The sequence below is a fragment of the Anomaloglossus baeobatrachus genome, chromosome 6, assembly GCF_048569485.1.
Source record: "Anomaloglossus baeobatrachus isolate aAnoBae1 chromosome 6, aAnoBae1.hap1, whole genome shotgun sequence".
NCBI lineage: Eukaryota > Metazoa > Chordata > Amphibia > Anura > Aromobatidae > Anomaloglossus > Anomaloglossus baeobatrachus.
In genome coordinates, this window is record NC_134358.1 from 280452899 (window position 1) to 280474712 (window position 21814).

The following is a 21814-nucleotide window of genomic DNA, read 5'->3' on the forward strand; positions in this document are numbered from 1 at the left end:
CATTTATTCTTGAACAAAAAAATCAACAATTATTAAAACATTGTCATATTACATCTTGAAAACATCAAAATAAGTTTCCAAACCCTGTGTGCAACACAAGTATCTATCTATTCATCTATCTATCTATCTATCTATCTGTCTGTCTGTCTGTTTGTCTGTCTATCTATCTATCGATCTATCTATCTTATCTCTCTGTCAATCCATCCATACACACACACAAACACTGCACATACATACAAACCTGTCTCCTCTTCAGCCTTAGATTCCTGCAATTAGTATACTAGCCTCTCTCCTGTTCAGTTCCTTAAGGCAGGAGTTACACTTGTGAGTGACTCGCACGAGTCTCGCATCACATCACCCGGCATGACCGCACACTCTCCTGATAGGAGCAGGTCAGCTGCATGTATCTCTATGCAGCTGAGACGCTTCTGTCCGGAGAGCGTCAGGCCGTGCTGGGTAATGCGATGCGAGACTCGCACAAGTTTCTCACAAGTGTGACTCCGGCCTTAGACTTCTGCAATTAATAAACCTTTTGTCATATGACTGTGAAGTCATCCAAGATCCTTAAACAATCTGAACCTCAGGAAACAACTGCTGGGGTCCCTAAGAGAGTGGGGCCCTGAGAAGTTGCACAGTTTGACTCCCTCTAATGCTGTCCCTGACAGTAGCTAGGGCTTATTTTTTCAGTTTGGCTTATATTCATGCATAATCTGCAAATCCTGTAAAATCATGCTAGGGCTAATTTTCAGGGTTGGTATTATGTCAGGAAAACATGGTATGCGCAGTGCCTTAAATAAATAAAATAAATATTTATTTTTATATAGCGCTAACATATTCCGCAGTGCTTTATATACATCAGCCACATTGTCCCCATTGGGGCTCACAATCTAGAGTCCCTATCATCGTGACTTTGGAGTGTGGGAGGAAACCGGAGAACCCAGAGGAAACCCACGCAAACACAGGGAGAACATACAAACTCCTTGCAGATGTTGTCCTTGGTGGGATTTGTACCCAGGACCCCAGCACTGCAAGACTGCAGTGCTAACCACTGAGCCACTGTGCCGCCTTGAAAAAGTATTCACATCCATGAAAATTTACATATTTAATCACAATTTTAATATTTATATTTTTAAAACCTTTAGAAAACCATGTATCATTTCCTTTAAACTTTGTGAATATTTACTAATTAGTGCTGATAAAATACTTAAAATCCCTATAAAATACATTTCAGTTTGTGGGAATAGTGGGGAAAAATGTTGACAAGCTCACGGTTATGAATACTTTTTCAAGGCATTGTAACAATAAATGAGATCTTATAGCCGACCTGTCATTTACTCATAACAAAAAGGTTTTATTTTCTTTGTAAAAGTCGTAGAGCTCCCCAGATTATCTGGCTTTTTTTCTGTGATGTGCTGTATTTCTCCATTTCAGAGATATTCACATCTGTTTTTTCTGGAGTACACTTTGTGAAATCTCTGCTTCTAGCGCAATTGAATATATCTTCAAAGTCTCCTCTCGGTCTCAAGTTTTCACCCTTTGCTATGTATTTCATAATCTGAGGAGCTCGTCACATGTCTATGGGGGTTTTTTCTATTGTGTGTCCACAAAAATCACAAAGATATGTCTGTCTGTTTATAAGAAAGAAGGATCAAAATGACCCTTACAAGTCTATACACCAGTATAAAGTACTCAAATGGCATCAGTGGGAAACTCATCTGGTCAATGTGATTAATATTGCAATGGATAAAAGAAGCTTTGCAATATATTAAATTATATTTTAATCAGTGAAAATCAAAAGCTATATCTTTTTTTATTCATCAACACAGCAAACGTTTTTCCTTTTATGCTGTTCACAAACTGTACAAAAATACAACGCATCACTTTTGATTTTGCTCCCATTTGTCATGAGTAGAAATTCCCTGATTTTTTTGACCACACCGGACACCCCAATACTGTAAAACTGCCAATTTTAAAGAAGCCTTTATTTGTGGCCAGTCTAAGGCACACCTGTGCAATAATCATGCTGTCTAATCAGCATCTTGATATGCCACACCTGTGAGGTGGATGGATAATTTTGACAGACCGGTATGGGTAGGTCAGTTTTTTTTTACTCTGCTGCTTCTAAACTGAACTTGGTTTGTATCATCACATTTTATACCCAAGCTTTTTTTTTTTTTATTTCTCCGCTTATTTTTTATTAGTACTATTTTGAGTGATATATGACTTTTTGATAGTTTTTAATCAATTTTTGATGGGGAGGTGATATGGCAGAAAAAACAAATCTATCTTTTTGATTTTTTAATATTACGGTTGTTCCTGTATGAGTTCCATCGCTTTATATTTTGAAAGATTGGACTTTTATGAACATGGCGATAACAAATAAGCTTGAAAATGGCTCTTAGGAGGAGCTGAAATGTGGCATGCCTCTGACATGAATCAGTCTCTTTTGATAATCTACTGGAATGCTGCTTTTTTCTCTGTTATTGACTATTGTAATTAAGGGTTGGGGGTGACCTTGTGAAAATTCTGTACGCACCTATATAGAGTAGTTATTACTGTGCTACTCGACCCTTCTCCACAACTATTTCTATATACAGTGATGTATACACATACATGAACTTCCCAAAGATTATAACCATTGCTAGTTTTATTCTGCTTCCCTGCAGCAGGGAAGAATTAAGTCACAGGTTTAAAACTGCAAATTAGCTTAATATATTCTAAACATAGTAAATGTTCACACACTGAATCATTAACCACAGAAAAATGCTTCACATTTTTGCCAGAGATAGACCGTATGAAATTCAGTCAGCGTTGAATTTTAATATAGCGTTAATTGTGGGAGAACAAGAGAAAATTGAAAATTGTATTGGGATTATAGTTCCTTAGCAATTTTCCATAGTGTATAATAACTCTTTTTATCGGTGTTTTAATATTCTGAGCATAATAAGTTGTTTGCTGTAGGATTACGGTGGTAATAATGCTCGCATTAAAAGATTTCTCAATGAAATAATATTGCATAACCACTCACAGCTGCTCATGCTTTGTTGTATTCTGCTAGTCTAAGTCTTAAAATGAAGAGAATATTTTTGGCTTGAGCATATCAGATTTTATTAGAAGGTAATAGTCTACTATAATAATATTAATATAGGATAATACAAACGAACATATCATAATTTATTTTAGGTGTTATTTCCATAACATGAAATGATAATATATTTCATAGGATAGTTAAATCTCCAGAACTATACATCTTAAATGTTTATCTATATGAAACCCGGTCACTTTCATGCTTTGCCATCTTTGCAAAAAGTATGGTTTAGTTGCATTTGTTTTAGACAGTTGCAATGTTCCTCAACTTTATTTTGCCCTGGGAAACAATAGAAGTAGTCAGACTGATAATGTGGAAAATACCCATTGGGCCGCTTTGTGAATATGCTTATTGGGCCGCCGTAGACGTAGAGCCTGCTCATCAGCCACCAACCCTTTTAATACTCCAGCCGCAGCTGCCCTTGTCTTTGTGTGTGCTCAACGGATGATGGCCTGTACCACACACAAAGGACTATTCTTCTACGCCTTATAGGGCTGAAGGCCCACTTTGCCATTTAATGCTGCTGACCTTTTAATTGTGTGCGTGCTCACTCTGCCGACATGGGCCACCGCAGCACACACAGAGCTCTTTCTGTTAGACATTGGCCAATGCCACCATTTGACTGTCTTTTTGTAGGTGTAGTTTACCCTTTCCTCACTAGTCCTGGGAATACCACTTTTCTGCATTCCTCAAACTTGATGCTGGAACTTGGACTGTGGAACCAGCCTGGACCCACTGCAACTCTCCATGATCCTATGCTATTTCAGAGATCTCTGTGAGTTACTTTTAATATGGAAACTATTTTTATGTACATACAGAATTCTCAGTATCACCTATAAATTATATATAGTCTCCTGTATGTATGTTTTATAGGTGATACTGGGACTGCTGTATGTACATTATGCTGGGTTCCCACTATCAAGATTATCAGCATTTTGGATGCTCCATATTTCAGTTGCATCGAAAATGCTGCCTTCTATAGTACAAGCAGAGTGGATGGGATTTATAGAAATCTCATGTGCATTGTGCTTCTTTTCTCGCAGCACAAACTGACATGTGGGATGGCTTCCTGATCAGCATATCAATTTATGCTTGTAGACATTTGAGTGCTTTTGCTGCTGTGAGGCTCCCTCTTGTGGCTAGGAATGGTTTGAACAGACAACAGGTGTGTTTGAGCAATGGGCGTTTCCATTGCTAAATGTCTGCCTATTTAAACCTTGGTCTGCTAGCAATCTGAGACTTGTTGTTTAGTTTTCCAGCCTTCTCATCCTGCTCCAGACCACATCTACCCCTGATAAGTGCTTGGTTCTTTCCTATGTTGTTTTGCTCTTTTTGCTCTTATCTGAGTTTGTCATTTACTGTGGTTGTTTTCAGTGTATTTGCAGGCATGAATCTTCCCTCTCAGTTGCTTAGCTGGGACGCTCCCTGCAGCTATGTTTGGAGTATTGCTCCTATAAGTCCATGTGTTTGTTGCTTCTTGAATGTGTAATGGTTCCTGCTTTCTGTTCATTGGTATGACAAGAGTACCTGGTATAGGACGGAGTTCAGATCCAGCGATCTGAGGGCTTTTTTGTACTATCAAGAATTTGGATTTTTGTAGGGTTTTTCTCTGGCCACCATCAGCCCCTTTCCTATCCTGTCCTATTTAGTCAGTGGGGCCTCACCTTTGCTAATCCTATCATCTATCTGTGTATTGTGTTTTCCTATATCACCGCAGTCTTTAAATGTGGGTGGCTTGCTATACCTTTACGGTCTATTTCTGAGGCAGAGAGTTATTCATCTTTCCTTCCTTTAGGAAAGCTAGCTTCGCTGGCTGGGTCCGCAGTGCATAGGATGTTAGTTCACCCCTCAGCTACTTCTAGTGTTGATGGTTAGTAAGGGGATGGTGGCAAAATTAGTTGCCAATGCTCTTGTCACCTTTTTACCAATGATTTATGGTGATCTTCCATGGTTCCGGATCATAACAGGCTAATAAAAATAAATCTTGAAAAACCTGTTATAATTGAATTCTTCTATATTTGGAGGTTATCCCCTATCTTTTGAATAAGGAAGGACTTTCAAATCACTGCGAATCGGACCACTGATAACTCACAATCTGAAGAGCACCATGTAAATGGAGCTGTGGTTGATGATATGCTACTGTGCTAATCACATGCGGCTCTTTAAATAACTCTTTAAGAAAATGATCGGGGCATAACAACTAGAGTTGAGCGCGGTTCGCGGTTCTCCAGTTCGCGGTTCGAGTGATTTCGGGGCTGTTCTAGATCGAACTAGAACTCGAGCTTTTTTCCTAAAATTCGATAGTTCTAGATACGTTCGAGAATGGTTCTAGCAGCAAAAAGCAGGGCTTTTTACAGCTACAGTGTGCCGGAGCCATCGCTGGCAGCCTGCCACAAGCTGGTAACCAAGATAAACATCGGTTATCCAACCAAAACGCTTTGGTTAGTAACCCGATGTTTATCCTAGTTACGTGCAGGAAGCCCACACTTCCCCGCTCAGCTCGCTCCGCCCCCTCCTGCCCGCGGCATGTACACACGTACATACACACACACACACACACACACACACTGCACACACACTCTGCACACATGGTCCCGCTCGGCTTACCTGCGGTGATGAAGTCCCGCCATCCCGACCTCAGCGCTGTCACTGTCCTCCATGGCCGCCGCTTGTCACATCACCTTCTCTCGCTTCCGACCCGAGACTGACTAGCGGTGACGTCATGGGCCTCTCGCGATACTTGGCTGTGAAGGCGGCGGTCATTGAACTCAGTGACAGGTGCTGTCAGTGTGCTGGAGATCAGCGCAGGTAATGTACCTCGCTGACAGCAGCACTTGTCATGCCCTGCAGTGACCTGGGCTGACCCATTGATGTTAGCTCAGGTCACTGCATTGCTCTCCCAGCCAATGGGGAACATTCTGCTCTTCATTGACTGGGACAGTGTGGATCGTCAAGGCAACCCCTTGGATTACAACAGACCTGGATTTGTTTTTCTTTCTAATAAATTGGTTAAAGAGGGAATGTTTTGGGGAGTGTTTTTTCAAATAAAAATGTGTTTGTCGTTTATTTTTTTTTATTACTGACTGGGTTGGTGATGTCGGGTATCTGATAGACGCCTGACCTCACCAACCCCAGGGCTTGATGCCAGGTGACATTACACATCTGGTATTAACCCCATATATTACCCCATTTGCCACCGCACCAGGGCGCGGGATGAGCTGGGACGAAGCACCAGGATTGGCGCATATAATGGATGCGCCACTTCTGGGGCGGCTGCGGCCTGCTATTTTTAGGCTGGGGAGAGTCCAATAACCATGGACCTCCCTAGTCTGAGAATATCAGACCCCAGCTGTCTGCTTTACCTTGGCTGGTGATCCAATTTTGGGGGGACCCCTACGTGTTTTTTTTTTTAATTATTTATTTAATTTAAAATAACAGCGTGGGGTGCCCTCAGTTTTGGATTACCAGCCAAGGTGAGGTTGCCAGCTGTGGTCTGCAGGCTGCAGCCGTCTGCTTTACCCTAGCTGGCTACAAAACTAGGGGGAACACTACGTCATTTTTTTTTCATTTTTTTGGCTAAATACAAAGCTAAGCACCCCTTAGTGCCACATGAAAGGCACCAAAGGGTGCAAAATTACAAAATGCAGGAGAGTGGGACATTATGTGTCTTTCTGCCATTATAATGACAGAAAAGACTGATATGAAGTGCACAAGCAAAAGAAAATCACCAGAGCGCTCTACGCTGTGAAAAGCAGTAGAAAATGGCACTGGAGTGAACATGTGACCGCCTCATGTAGGATGAAGCTATGGATCCTGGGTAAATTTATGCATTTACCCTCCTTCAGTTTTTTTGCTGTACACAAAAAAAACGGAAGGCACACGGATGACAAACAGATGACATACGGACCGTCTACGGAACGGAAACGGATGCCACACGGATGCACCCGTGAAAAAAAACGGACTGTTTTTTGCAGACCGCAAAAATGGATCGGTCGTGTTAATGTAGCCTTATTATGATCTGCCGTTTATAAACAGCAGGCAGAAATAAGTGAATAGCGCCCCCCAGCATCAGAAAATCTCCGGGGTTTCAGGGCTAGCTGAGACCCTGGAGATCATGATTCAGGACGGTTTTTCCGGTCCCCGCTCACGTGATCACAGGTATACACCGTACACCAATGATCATGTTACAGTAAATGACAGCGCCGGTAAAAAATTATTTATCTCCCATCTGGCATGAACAAACATGATAAATCTCCTCCCCGGTCCCCTCCGGACCCCCGGTGTCGCCAAAGTGCCCCCCCTGATGCCCTCCCAGAAATCCAAGATGGCCGTGCGCACAGCAGCGTGCCGGCCGCATTCACCCCACTCCTCTGATTTCTGTCGCATGTGCCATGACACATGCGACAGAAAACTCCTCCGCAGGCCCTGCCAGGTCACTACCTATAACCCCACCGGTGTTCCCCGGTGTCCCACGGTACCTGTGCAGCGTTGATCTCCCATGGCCCTCTCCTTCACAATAGACGCTGCCGCATGCACAGAGCGGCTGTCAGCTCAGCTTCCTGTGTTCAGACACAGTGAGTGGTGGTTATGCATCTGTAAGCTAAATGGGCGGCACGGTGGCTCAGTGGTTAGCACTGCAGTCTTGCAGCACTGAGGTCCTGGGTTCAATTCTCACCAAGGACACCATCTGCAAGGAGTTTGTATGTTCTCCCCGTGTTTGCGTGGGTTTCCTCCGGGTACTCCGGTTTCCTCCCACACTCCAAAGACATACAGCGCTATGGAATTAATAACGCTATATAAATGAATAAATTATTGTTATTACTGCAATGCCCTGCTCATGAGGGAAGGAACATAATTGATCAGGAGAGCTATATACTACATTTCCAAATGGAGGGATTTGCTTTTATAGTTGCCCTGCTGAATGACTACCAAACATGAGAGTCCGTCATACGCCACAAGAAAACACATCTAAATAGCGAGCTCTGTTGTTAAGTATTCATTCAGCTGGATAACTGGACTTAAAGGGGTATTCCATCTCCAAGATCCTATCCCCAATATATAGTAGGTGGAATAGCAATAATATCAGCAAATACCAATATTTGGAAATGTAGAATAGTTCTCCTGATTAGGCATGCCCTTACCTCATGAGCAGGGCATTGCAGCTTTGGTAGCAACCATTACGACATGGACTCTGCTGCTGTGGACCCGGGGAGAGTAAGTGCAGATTCATTGCACCCACACTCCTCACATGAAGGGTCTGCACTTGTTAGGACCAGGATGACGGGTAGGCCCAGGAGGTGGATCCACTGGACTGAGCACCCCACCGAGGGCAAGGTGCCCGGTAGCCGAAGCACTACGGAGCACGGAGTCTCTGAAGGTAGTCCGGGTGACGGAGCGCAGGTTCGGAGGCCGAGATGATGTCAGGCAGGGTCCGAAACCAGCGGAACGGGGAGGTCGGTCACCACACGGATCCAGGGATCGGAGACGGTAGGAACTGAGAAGATGGCGGACAGTCCGTTCGGGGTTCTGGAACCGTCAGGACCGGTTGGCGAGACAGGAGCGGCTCTACAAGAGAGATAGGTAAGTACGAGATAATGGCACAGGGAGACCTGACTCCAAGCTTAGCAAACACGAAGAACAGGCCCTGCCCACTTGGAAAGGAACCCCCTATATACCCTGCACCTGAATCTTCAATATCCTGTTGGAGGACGCTGGCCCTTTAAGAGAGGGTCAATGACCGCGCGTGCACCCTAATGCGCATGCGCGAGGCCCGGGTGCCAGAAGCCAGAGCAGGGAGCGGTGCACAGGAGGCAGGTGGGCGCCGGGACCGGGGACCGGGTTGCCTGGAGGACGCAGGTGAGGGAGCATGGAGGCCGTAGAGCGGGGGATGCCTGGCAAAGGAACCGAGGAGCGTGGCAGGGGAGCCGGGGAGCGTGGCAGGGGAGCCGGGGAGCGTGACAGCACTCCTAGAAAATGGGGGATACGTTCCCTGAGTGTCTCCCCCCCATATTCTAGATAGTCCAGAGTCGTCGTGGGACCCCTTTATTTTTTTTCTTACAATAAATTGGTGAAAGAGGGAATGTTTTGGGGACTGTTTTTTCAAATAAATTTCTTTTGTCGATTTTTTTTTTGTAGTACTGACAGTTTATGATGTTGGGTATCTAATAGACGCCATGACACACAAACTGCTGGGCTTGATCTCAGGTTACTTTACAGCTAGTATCAACCCGATTTATTACCCCGTTTGCCACTGCACCAGGGCACGGGATGAGCTGGGGTGAAGCGCCAGGATTGGCGCATCTAGTGGATGCGCCACATCTGGGGTGCCTGCGGCCTGCTATTTTTAGGCTGTGAAGGCCCAATAACTATGGACCTTCCCACCCTGAGAATACCAGACCACAGCTGTCCGCTTTACCTTGGCTGGTGATCCAATTTTGGGGGGACCCTACTTTTTTTGTGTAATTATTAATATTTATAAAATAATTATAAAAAAAGAGCCTGGGGGGACCTCCACATTGGATCCCCAACCACGGTAAAGCTGCCAGCTGTGGTTTTCAGGCTCCAGCCATCTGCTTTACCCTAGCTGGCTATCAAAAATGGGGGGACCCGTCATTTTTTTTTAACTATTTTTTAAATAGAAAAAAATAATGGGCTTCCCTGTATTTTGATTGCCAACCAAGGTAACGGCAGGCAGATGGGGGTGGCAACCCATAGCTGTCTGCTTTATCTGCGCTGAGAATCAAAAATACCGCTGAGCGCTACGTCATTTTTTTTAAAGATTTATTTTTACAGCACTGTGATGTCCAGCAATCAAAATACAGGGAAGCCCATTTTGTTTTTACTTATTTAAATAAATAATTAAAAAAAATATATATGGGCTCCCGCTGCATTTTTTGTATTGCTAGCTAAGGGTATTCCAAGCAGCTACTGGCTGCTAACCCCCACTGCTTGGTGTTACCTTCACTGGCAATGGAAAATCCAGGGAAGCATTTTTTATTTTTTTTGCCAAAAAACTACAAAAAAAGGACGTGAGCTTCGCCATATTTTTGTATGCTAGCCAGGTAAAGCAGGCAGGTGCTGGAAGAGTTGGATACAGCGCCAGAAGATGGCGCTTCTATGAAAGTGCCATTTTCTGAGGCGGCTGCAGACTGCAATTCGCAGCAGTGGGGCCCAGAAAGCTCAGGCCAACCTGTGCTGCGGATTCCAATCCCCAGCTGCCTAGTTGTACCTGGCTGAACACAAAAATGGGGCGAAGGCTACGTCTTTTGTTTTCTAATTATTTCATGAAATTCATGAAATAATAAAAAAAGGGCTTCCCTTTATTTTTGGTTGCCAGCCGGGTACAAATAGGCAACTGGGGGTTGGGGGCAGCCGTACCTGCCTGCTGTACCTGGCTAGCATACAAAAATATGGCGAAGCCCACATAATTTTTTCAGGGGGCAAAAAACTTCTGCATACAGTCCTGGATGGAGTATGCTGAGCCTTGTAGTTCTGCAGCTGCTGTCTGTCTGTATGGAGAAGAGCAGACAGCAGCTGCAGAACTACAAGGCTCAGCATACTCCATCCAGGACTGTATGCAGAAGTTTTTTGCCCACCAAAAAAATGACGTGGGCTTCGCCATATTTTTGTATGCTAGCCAGGTACAGCAGGCAGCCACGGGCTGCCTCCAACCCCCAGTTGCCTATTTGTACCCGGCTGGGAACCAAAAATATAGGGAAGCCCGTTTTTTTTTAATTATTTCACTTATTTCATGAAATAATTAAAAAAAAAACGACGTGAGCTTCGCTCCATTTTTGTGTCCAGCCGGGTACAACTAGGCAGCTGGGGATTGGAATCCGCAGCACAGGTTAGCTCGAGGTTTCTGGGCGCCTGTTCTGCAAATTGCAGTCCACAGCCGCCCCAGAAAATGGCGCTTTCATAGAAGCGCCATCATCTGGCGCCGTATCCAACTCTTCCAACAGCCCTGAAGCCGGGTGGCTTGTTGGGTAATCATGAGTTAATACTGGCTTTGTTTTACTAGCTAGTATTAAGCCAGAGATTCTTAATGTCAGGCACGTTTGACCCAGCCATTAAGAATCTCCAATAAAGGGTTAAAAAAAGACACCACACAGAGAAAAAATACTTTAATAGAAATAAATACACAGACACATTAGAGACTCCATCTTTATTACCCCCTGTCAGCCCTCCACGATCCATGGTCTTCTGTCTTTCTCGTTCAACAAATGCAGCTCTGCTCCATCACTGCTGAATGGGGGAAGACGCTGCTTCCCGTGCAGAAATCACTCCGTGATGGCTGCACGGAAAGCAGCTTGCAGCCTTCACGGAGTGAGAGATCAGTGCTGCTCGCTGCTGGCGGTGACAGACGCGTTACCATAGCAACAGGGCTCCGATCATGTGATTCCCGGAGCCGCGGTTAGCGGTGACGTCACCGCTAACTGCGTTGCTATGGTAACGGTGATCTCCGTTAATGACCGGCTGTGTCAGCCGGTCCCTAACGGAATGGGGAGTCGACCGTGTGCTACAGCATGTCGCCGGTACACGGCGATACACAAATGTGCACCGTGTACCGGAGAGATGCACTTGCAGGTCCTACATGACGCGTCATAGTCATGTGACCAGTCTGTAGCCAATGATATAATAGCCACGTGACTGGTCACATGGCTATTTTGACGTCACGGTAGGTCCTGCATCACTGCTGGCAGTGCCGGTCACCGGGAGGATTCAGCGATCATCGGATGGAATAGCGGCAGGAGACAGAGTGCAGGAGGGATCGCGGGGACCGGTAAGTGTTATGGCAATGTTTATTAACTGTATGTGTACATTTATAATGCATTTTTATGTGTTTGTGATTGCCTCCCATTATAGCCTATTGGTTCGAGTTCGGTTCGTCGAACGTTCGACGAAGTGAATTCGAACGGGACCTCCGTTCGGCGAACCGACCTCGAGCCGAATCGCGACCGGTTCGCTCATCTCTAATAACAACGTAAATACAAAATTCACTGATTGGAGGTAATGTGGGTTGGTGGGATTGGCATGCCAGGGCTTATTTTTGGTCCCAGTCTGGCCCTGGAAGCAGTTTTACATTTGCTGGAACGTAACAGGTTTGTCACAACTAGAGATGAGCGAACCGGTCCCGGTTCGGCTCGAGGTCGGTTCGCCGAACGGAGGTCCCGTTCGAGTACGGCTCGTCGAACGTTCGACGAACCGAACTCGAACTGCATAGGAAACAATGGCAGGCAATCACAAACACAGAAAAACACCTAGAAAACACCCTCAAAGGTGTCCAAAAGGTGACAAACAACTCACAACACATGGAAAAGTGACAAGGACATATACTCATGCGAAAACAAAACAGCTGGACAAGGAAAAAGAGGAGGACACACAGATATAGGCATGGCACGCCCTTCTAAAATCATGTAAAACACCGCAAGGTGACTCCAAGCGTAGTCTCCCTTTTTTTCCAAAACTTGGGCCCCACACACACCCACCCATTCAGTGGCAGCAGTTGTGCCCCAGTTGTACAATTCACAGCTAGATTTGCATCAAGCACATTCAAAAATACGCCATAATTAACCGTCCATAGGATGACACCGGGGTAGGTAGCAAAGTCTTTCCTGATCCCAGCTCTGTTCATCTTGTCTTCTTTTAAAAACAATGTAAGCAAGGGTTACTCCAAGCGGAGTCTCCCTTTTTTCCAAAAATTGGGCCCCACACACACCCACCCCTTCAGTGGCAGCAGTTGTGCCCCAGTTGGACACTTCACAGCTACATTTGTATCAAGCACATTCAAAAATACGCCATTCTTATCCATCCCCAGGATGACACCGGGGTAGGTAGCAAAGTCTTTCCTGATCCCAGCTCTGTTCATCTTGGCTTCTTTTAAAAACACAGCAAGCAAGGGTTACTCCAAGCGGAGTCTCCCTTTTTTCCAAAAATTGGGCCACACAGACACCCACCCCATCAGTGGCAGCACTTGGGCCCTAGTTGCAAACAGGATGTTTTGATTTGCATCAAGCACATTCAAAAATACGCCATAATTAACTGTCCCCAGCATGACACCGGGGTAGGTAGATAAAGTCTTTGCTGACCCATGACTTGTTCATCTTGGCTTCTTTTAAAAACAATGTAAGCAAGGGTTACTCCAAGCGGAGTCTCCCTTTTTTCCAAAAATTGGGCCCCACACACACCCACCCATTCAGTGGCAGCAGTTGTGCCCCAGTTGTACAATTCACAGCTAGATTTGCATCAAGCACATTCAAAAATACGCCATAATTAACCGTCCCCAGGATGACACCGGGGTAGGTAGCAAAGTCTTTCCTGATCCCAGCTCTGTTCATCTTGTCTTCTTTTAAAAACAATGTAAGCAAGGGTTACTCCAAGCGGAGTCTCCCTTTTTTCCAAAAATTGGGCCCCACACACACCCACCCCTTCAGTGGCAGCAGTTGTGCCCCAGTTGGACACTTCACAGCTACATTTGCATCAAGCACATTCAAAAATACGCCATTCTTATCCGTCCCCAGGATGACACCGGGGTAGGTAGCAAAGTCTTTCCTGATCCCAGCTCTGTTCATCTTGGCTTCTTTTAAAAACAATGTAAGCAAGGGTTACTCCAAGCGGAGTCTCCCTTTTTTCCAAAAATTGGGCCCCACACACACCCACCCATTCAGTGGCAGCAGTTGTGCCCCAGTTGTACAATTCACAGCTAGATTTGCATCAAGCACATTCAAAAATACGCCATAATTAACCGTCCCCAGGATGACACCGGGGTAGGTAGCAAAGTCTTTCCTGATCCCAGCTCTGTTCATCTTGTCTTCTTTTAAAAACAATGTAAGCAAGGGTTACTCCAAGCGGAGTCTCCCTTTTTTCCAAAAATTGGGCCCCACACACACCCACCCATTCAGTGGCAGCAGTTGTGCCCCAGTTGTACAATTCACAGCTAGATTTGCATCAAGCACATTCAAAAATGCGCCATAATTAACCGTCCCCAGGATGACACCGGGGTAGGTAGCAAAGTCTTTCCTTATCCCAGCTCTGTTCATCTTGTCTTCTTTTAAAAACAATGTAAGCAAGGGTTACTCCAAGCGGAGTCTCCCTTTTTTCCAAAAATTGGGCCCCACACACACCCACCCCTTCAGTGGCAGCAGTTGTGCCCCAGTTGGACACTTCACAGCTACATTTGCATCAAGCACATTCAAAAATACGCCATTCTTATCCGTCCCCAGGATGACACCGGGGTAGGTAGCAAAGTCTTTCCTGATCCCAGCTCTGTTCATCTTGGCTTCTTTTAAAAACACAGCAAGCAAGGGTTACTCCAAGCGGAGTCTCCCTTTTTTCCAAAAATTGGGCCACACAGACACCCACCCCATCAGTGGCAGCACTTGGGCCCTAGTTGCAAACAGGATGTTTTGATTTGCATCAAGCACATTCAAAAATACGCCATAATTAACCGTCACCAGCATGACACCGGGGTAGGTAGATAAAGTCTTTGCTGACCCATGACTTGTTCATCTTGGCTTCTTTTAAAAACAATGTAAGCAAGGGTTACTCCAAGCGGAGTCTCCCTTTTTTCCAAAAATTGGGCCCCACACACACCCACTTATTCAGTGGCAGCAGTTGTGCCCCAGTTGTACAATTCACAGCTAGATTTGCATCAAGCACATTCCAAAATACGCCATAATTAACCGTCCCCAGGATGACACTGGGGTAGGTAGCAAAGTCTTTCCTGATCCCAGCTCTGTTCATCTTGTCTTCTTTTAAAAACAATGTAAGCAAGGGTTACTCCAAGCGGAGTCTCCCTTTTTTCCAAAAATTGGGCCCCACACACACCCACCCCTTCAGTGGCAGCAGTTGTGCCCCAGTTAAACACTTCACAGCTACATTTGCATCAAGCACATTCAAAAATACGCCATTCTTATCCGTCCCCAGGATGACACCGGGGTAGGTAGCAAAGTCTTTCCTGATCCCAGCTCTGTTCATCTTGGCTTCTTTTAAAAACAATGTAAGCAAGGGTTACTCCAAGCGGAGTCTCCCTTTTTTCCAAAAATTGGGCCCCACACACACCCACCCCATCAGTGGCAGCACTTGGGCCCTAGTTGCAAACAGGATGTTTTGATTTGCATCAAGCACATTCCAAATACACAAGCATTTACTCTCCCCAGGATGACACAGGGGTAGTAAATTCCTTGTGGATCCATGACTTGTTCATTTTGATGAACGTCAGTCTGTCCACATTGTCACTGGACAGATGCGTGCGCTTATCTGTCAGCACACACCCAGCAGCACTGAAGACACGTTCAGAGACAACGCTGGCAGCTGGACACGACAAAATCTCCAAGGCGTAAGTTGCGAGCTCTGGCCATTTTTCTAGGTTTGAAGCCCAAAAGGAGCAAGGCTCCAGTTGCACAGTCATGGCATCGATGTTCATTTGGAGATACTCCTGTATCATCCTCTCCAGCCGTTGACTATGTGTCAGACTTGTTGTCTCTGGTGGCCTTGCAAAAGAGGGTCTAAAAAAATTATGAAAAGATTCCATAAAATTGCTGTTACCAGCACCAGATACGGTCCTACTGGTACGGGTAGACTGTTGAAGATGACGAGACCGTCCCATGTTTGTCAAGTTACAACTGGGAGATTCCCTCCCTGCACCTGCACGGTTGTTTGGTGGAAAAGCCAAGCTAAGATCGAGTAACAGCGTCTGCTGATACTCCTGCATACGTGCGTACCTTTCTATGGCTGGAATTATGTCACAAAATTTGGACTTGTACCGGGGATCTAATAGTATGGCAATCCAGTAGTCATCATCACTTCTAATTTTGACAATACGACTGTCATGTTGGAGGTAGTGCAACAAAAAGGCACTCATGTGTCTTGCGCAGCCATGCGGACCAAGTCCACGCTGTGTTTGTGGCATAGAGGTGCTACCCGTTCTTTCTTCCTCTGACATCTCCCCCCAACCTCTTTAAACTGAAATTTGACCAAGGTCTCCCTCATCCGCTGAGTCTTCCATGTCCATGGACAGTTCGTCCTCCATTTCTTCATGTTCTCCTGCACCTTGCTCAACATTTCGCCTGCTACTATGCGCCCTTGTCGATCCCTGTCCACCATGGTCCCATGCCTGCTGCGTTGGTGATGATGAACGTCTGGACCTTGGTGATGTTGTTGTCCCTTGCGCATATGAATCCTCCTGTAGTTCCTCCCCTTCATGTTGTCCCACCCCCTGACTCCGAATAGTGTTTAGCGTGTGCTCCAGCATGTAAATGACTGGAATCGTCATGCTGATAATGGCATTGTCAGCGCTAAACATATTCGTCGCCATGTCGAAACTGTGCAGAAGGGTGCATAGGTCCTTGATCTGAGACCACTCCATCAGGGTGATCTGCCCCACCTCTGCATCTCGTTGGCCCAGGCAATACGTCATGACGTATTGCACCAGGGCTCTGCGGTGCTGCCACAGTCGCTGTAACATGTGGAGAGTTGAATTCCAGCGTGTCGCCACATCGCATTTCAGGCGATGAACCGGCAGGCCGAAAGACTTCTGGAGCGATGCAAGTCGCTCTGCTGCGGCGGTTGAACGGCGGAAGTGAGCAGACAGTTTTCATGCCCTGTTCAGAAGGCCATCTAGGCCGGGATAGTGTGTTAAAAATTGCTAAACGACAAGGTTCAACACGTGAGCCATACAAGGTACGTGTGTCACCTTGCCCAGGCGAAGGGCCGCACCCAGGTTTGCAGCATTGTCGCACACGGCCTTACCAGGCTGCAGGTTGAGTGGAGACAACCATTTATTAAACTCGGACCGCAGAGCTGACCACAACTCCTCAGCTGTGTGACTCTTATTCCCAAGACATGTCAAGCTAAAGACCGCCTGATGCTGTTGCGCTCTGCTGCCAGCATAGTAATGAGGCGTGCGTGATTCCTTCTGCGCAGTGAGAACGCTGGTGGCCTGACCAGGCAGGCTTGGGGCGGAGGTGGAGGACCCAGATGAGGTGGAGGATGCAGAAGCAGTGGCGGAACTAGGACAGACAGAGGATTGACACACAAGTCGTGGGGACGGCAAGACTTGTGCAGCAGACCCTTCACCATCTATCACCATAGTTACCCAGTGCCCAGTCAGCGACATGTAACGTCCCTGTCCATGCTTACTGGTCCAAGTATTGGTGGTGAAATGCACCCGTTCACACACAGAGTTTCTCAAGGAAGCGGTGATGTTGTGTGCGACATGCTGGTGTAGCGCGGGCACACCTTTCTTAGAGAAGTAGTGGCGACTAGGCATCTGGTACTGGGGCACAGCGACAGACATAAGGTCTCTAAAATCCTGTGTGTCCACTAGGCGGAAAGGCAGCATTTTGGTAGCCAACAGCTTACAGAGGGATAGAGTCAACCTCTTAGCTTTGTCATGGGTCGGAGGAAGTGGCCTTTTATTTGACCACATCTGAGGGACAGAGATCTGGCTGCTTTGTGTAGACGGTGTTGAGTAGGGTGTCCGTGGAAAAATGCAGGTTTGTGAGGAAAGTGCAGGCGGAGACATGATGTTGCCTTCATCCAACGTTGGTGCTATCGATGTCTGAGAGAGCTGTACACACTCACTTGTTTCCCCTTCCAAACCAACTGACGACCTACCAAGCAAACTGCCTGTTGCGGTTACAGTGGTGGAAGTTTTGCGTGGAAAAACAGGTGTGACAGCTGTCCCCACAGTCCTAGAAGATGAAGAGCGCGCGGATGCACTGGAAGGGGCAGGCGGTGGATGGTTCGCTCCGCTAGGCCGCATTGCAGCACAGTGAGCTTCCCACCGGGACCTATGATATTTATTCATGTGACGATTCATGGAAGAAGTTGTCAAACTGCTGAGGTTTTGACCTCTACTAAGAGAATCATGACAAAGTTTACAGATCACATAATTTGGGCGATCTTTTGCTATGTCAAAAAAGGACCAGACTAGGCAAGGCTTAGAGGCCATGCGACCTGTTGATCCACCCCGAATAATGCTCATAGGCAGAATGGTGGCTGAGGATGCAGTTGTAGACGTGCTACCAGTGCTCCGACTCTGTCAAGGAAGGCGCAAGGTAACTTCGTCGTCGGTTGCATCCTCCTCCACCGCCTCTGTTGACCTCCTCGAGTGCCTGACTGGGGGTTGACAGTAGGTGGGATCTAGAACTTCATCATCAATTGTTGTGTTTGCACTCCCCTCCCCCTCAGACCGAGCCTCTTCTTGCCCTGACCGAATATTTAAGTTGTCATCCCAATCGGGTATCTGCGTCTCATCTTCATCAGTATGTTCCTCATTGTCTATAACCACAGGTGTTACACTTTGTGACAAAGGGTCAACATTATGCTTAGAAACTTGGTCCTCACGGCCTGAATCAGAGTCACAAAGGTTCTGGGCATCACTGCAGACCATTTCCTGTTCTGTACTCACTGTAGCTTGGGAGCAGACCTATGATTCCCAGGCTATAGTGTGACTGAACAGCTCTGCAGACTCAGCCATCTCAGTTCCACCATACTGTGCAGGGCTGATGGAGACTTCAGAGCTGGGAGAAATCAAGTGTGATTGGGATGACAACTCAGAGGACTGGTGTTTTTTGGATGCGGTACTTGAAGTGGCTGAGAGGGCACTAGTTGGACCACTTGAGATCCATTCAAGCATTTTCCTTTTTTGCCCATCATCTACCTTTCTTCCTGTTGTTTGTGTCCGTAAAAAAGGGAGCACATCGGATTGTCCACGGTAAGTAGTAGACATCTTACTTTTGCTGGTAGATGGTCTATCTTCAGCAGATGATAATGGAGCTTTGCCACCTTCCCCACAGACAAAACCTTTTTTGCCTTTTCCACCACGCCTCTTCCCCTTTCCACCAGCATCTGTCATTTTGCCACTCATGTTGATTGCGACAAGATTGTGGACTGAAAATGTGGTAGTAAAAATTGAGAGGTGGTGAAGATTGCAGTGGTGGTCTAGCTTTATTAACAGCAGAATAATAAAGAATAAATATCCCTGACAATGCAACTACGGCCCTTAAACTGGCAGCAAAAATTGCTAGTATAATGGCTTAGTTATATGAGTTGGAGTGTGCAACGCAGGCAGATGCGCTCTGCAAATGTCTTTGCACTAGTGGGACTATAGCAAAGTCCAATAGCCACAGATAGGATGCCACTAGGTACACTGAGTGTTTGCTAGTATAATGGCTTAGTTATGAGTTGGAGTGTGCAATGCAGGCAGATGCGCTCTGCAAATGTCTTTGCACTAGTGGGACTATAGCAAAGTCCAATAGCCACAGATAGGATGCCACTAGGTACACTGAGTGTTTGCTAGTATAATGGCTTAGTTATGAGTTGGAGTGTGCAATGCAGGCAGACGCGCTCTGCAAATGTCTTTGCACTAGTGGGACTATAGCAAAGTCCAATAGCCACGTATAGGATGCCACTAGGTACACTGAGTGTTTGCTAGTATAATGGCTTAGTTATATGAGTTGGAGTGTGCAATGCAGGCAGATGCGCTCTGCAAATGTCTTTGCACTAGTGGGACTATAGCAAAGTCCAATAGCAACGTATAGGATGCCACTAGGTACACTGAGTGTTTGCTAGTATAATGGCTTAGTTATGAGTTGGAGTGTGCAATGCAGGCAGATGCGCTCTGCAAATGTCTTTGCACTAGTGGGACTATAGCAAAGTCCAATAGCCACAGATAGGATGCCACTAGGTACACTGAGTGTTTGCTAGTATAATGGCTTAGTTATAATGAGTTGGAGTGTGCAATGCAGGCAGACGCGCTCTGCAAATGTCTTTGCACTAGTGGGACTATAGCAAAGTCCAATAGCCACGTATAGGATGCCACTAGGTACACTGAGTGTTTGCTAGTATAATGGCTTAGTTATATGAGTTGGAGTGTGCAACGCAGGCAGATGCGCTCTGCAAATGTCTTTGCACTAGTGAGACTATAGCAAAGTCCAATAGCCACAGATAGGATGCCACTAGGTACACTGAGTGTTTGCTAGTATAATGGCTTAGTTATATGAGTTGGAGTGTGCAAGGCAGGCAGATGCGCTCTGCAAATGTCTTTGCACTAGTGGGACTATAGCAAAGTCCAATAGCCACAGATAGGATGCCACTAGGTACACTGAGTGTTTGCTAGTATAATGGCTTAGTTATAATGAGTTGGAGTATGCAGAGGACACGAGGGTACAGTGCCAGGATTTTGGGGCTCTGGGTAGAGGAATGGAAGCCTGCCTTTCTATCCCTCCTAATAGGGAAATGCAGGGAGGAAATCCCTGACCTTGGCTACACAGATGCTGGCGCTGTTTTCAGGACCTGTCACCTTAACTCTGACCCTGCCGGTTTGAGCCGTTAAAAGGACTGCTATAAAGTGCTCTCCCTAAGCTGTCTAACGCTGTGTATGCAGCGCATACAGCTGTATCGGCGATAGGACTCAGGAGGACGGAGCTGCGACAGTGATGTCTGACACCAAAGACGCAGAAGGCAGATAATGGCGTCCTGGAAGAAAATGTCTGGTTTTATAATGCAGGGACATGTGACATGGACATCCTATCACACATGCCGTTGCTTCTCTGGCTCAAAGTCCACTTAGATGTGTGTGTGTCTGGGATTGGCTGACATGCTGGCCCGCCCCACAAGACGCGCGCGCTTAGGGAAGGAAGACAAGAAAAAAAAAAAAAAAAATGGCGATCGCCATTATACAAACAGCAGTGATCTGAAGGCGCTGTTCACGCACACTATACACTGAAATGTCATAATAGTGTGATTCACAGAGTGACTTACACTATTACAGCAGAAACCAAGCTAGGATTTAGCTGTTTTTTTGCTGCTAGAACCGTTCTCGAACGTTTCTAGAACTATCGAGCTTTTGCAAAAAGCTCGAGTTCTAGTTCGATCTAGAACAGGCCCCAAAATCACTCGAGCCTAGAACTGGAGAACCACGAACCACGAACCGCGCTCAACTCTAGTCACAACTCATGCACTGCTAAATGTTTCTGTATGGTCTTCAAGTAGATTTCTGTAGAGTATGGGTATACAACTCAGAAACATATTTATAGGCAACGAAAGGGCAGCAGTGTAAATAAGTGTCTGTGCATTGGCTATTTAAAAATTGTTATAAGGCAAGTCATATTCCAATATGCCAAAGACAAAACTAAAACGTAAATGGAATCTGTCAATAGGATCAATTCTCCTAAGTCATCAGTGTGAGCATGTAGGTAATTTGAAGTTGAGTAAAATGATAGCTTGAAATCTGTGATCCAATGTCTTATTCCAGAGAAATCCATATTTTCTCTATATGTACATGAGCTGTTCCAGGCTATGGACAGGACCCTGATCAGCAAAAGATTGAGCCTCCAGAGCTTACTTTAAACACTACTTTGATACATGATAGCTGCTCTCTGGTCTCCTTATCTCACTGCAGAGATGTGCATGATTTTAACTGACCCATTTGCAGGTTCCTCTCAGCTTCAGCTTCCATCTCACAGGCAGCCAGTATTGCAATATTGTTACAATACGGCAGAGCTGTGAAAGCTGCAGCAAATTTGTTTGTATGAAGATAAAACTCTACTGTTCTGCCTTAAGGCCCAGTCACACACAACGACTTACCAGTGATCCAGAAAATGATGCGACCTGATGGGGATCGCTGGTAAGTCGCTAGGAGGTCGCTGGTGAGATGTCACACAGTTGCATGTCTCAGACTGATAAATCTCCTTTTATTTGCAATAAGCCTTGGAGACAGAT

The 21814-nt window shown here is 45.9% G+C and overlaps 1 protein-coding gene across 8 annotated transcripts in view; it reads left to right on the plus strand.

Annotated features, from left to right (window-relative positions):
- Nucleotides 1–21814, plus strand: part of CDH12 (cadherin 12) — a 1513562-nt gene that overhangs the window by 1115538 nt on the left and 376210 nt on the right. The gene's annotated exons all lie outside the window — the stretch shown is intronic.